The sequence below is a fragment of the Austrofundulus limnaeus genome, unplaced genomic scaffold (assembly GCF_001266775.1).
Source record: "Austrofundulus limnaeus strain Quisiro unplaced genomic scaffold, Austrofundulus_limnaeus-1.0 Scaffold901, whole genome shotgun sequence".
In the NCBI taxonomy this organism is placed as follows: Eukaryota; Metazoa; Chordata; class Actinopteri; order Cyprinodontiformes; family Rivulidae; genus Austrofundulus; species Austrofundulus limnaeus.
This window is the reverse complement of record NW_013953303.1, coordinates 63,772-64,926: the sequence shown is the minus strand read 5'-3', so window position 1 is coordinate 64,926 and position 1,155 is coordinate 63,772.

Genomic DNA, 1,155 nt, shown 5'->3' with positions numbered 1-1,155 from the left:
CACACACACACACACACACACACACACACACACACACACACATTTAAACTGACCCAAGTTTCTCACTCCACCTCCTCGTTTGTTCACTCTGAACCACAAGACAATTAAAAATAAACACAAAATTACTGCTTCCAGGAATCACAATCTGTACATTATGGTACACAAACATGGTTATTGTTCATTAGATAGACTTGACAATCATCTGTACACATGTGCACACTGACGACACGACACAACAAATGAGCTGATCTCTGTACAAAGTCACTCGTTTCCTTTGACGTCAGGGCAGAGAAGCAGACGAGACGTTTTCTCCGTTCACTCGCCCTGCCATGTGGGTGGGGGGGCTTAATTAGAGCCAAATCAAACCGAATCTTTTGGTTCCCCCCATCTGTAAGTGTTTGACACCTTGGTGGGTGGGTTACTATGGGAACTAGAACAGAGCAGGAATTCACAAAAGCCCATAACCAGCAAGAAGACAAGAAAGATGCTGCCTCTGATGGAAAATAAGCCCTCATTTGTAAGAAAAGTAAACAGGGCTGTGCTTCATCTGTTCACTCCCTGAACTTCAGCCTAACCTGATTTTTTTTGTTTTTTGTTTTACTTGGACATTTGCAGCTCACATTGTAGTCTTGTTCATTTCACTTATGGTCAGTATTTTTAGAGATCATCCTTATGGGGTGCCGTTTGTGAAGTTACACAGTCAAAAATTACCACCAATATTTTTGATTTATTTAGTCTTTTATAAGAAAAATAAATCTGTTCTTACAGATTTATTTTTCAAAGTCAGTTTTCACCATATGATTCATACATTTATAAATGTCATAGTTTATAAACTAAATATTTAACTCACAAATTAAATATTGAGTTAACAAGCTAAATATTTAACTTGTGACTTAAATATTTAGTTTTGACCTAAATATTAAGGTAGCTAGCTAAATATTTAACTTGCTAGCTAAATATTTAAGTTTCAAGGTAAATATTTAGGTAGCTAGCTAAATATTTAACTTGCTAGCTAAATATTTAAGTTGCAAGCTAAATATTTAAGTTGCAACCTAAATATTTAGCTCATAACTAAATATTTAAGTCACAAGTTAAATATTTAGCTAGCTAGTTAAATATTTAGCTAGCTACCTTAATATTTAGGTCAAAACTAAA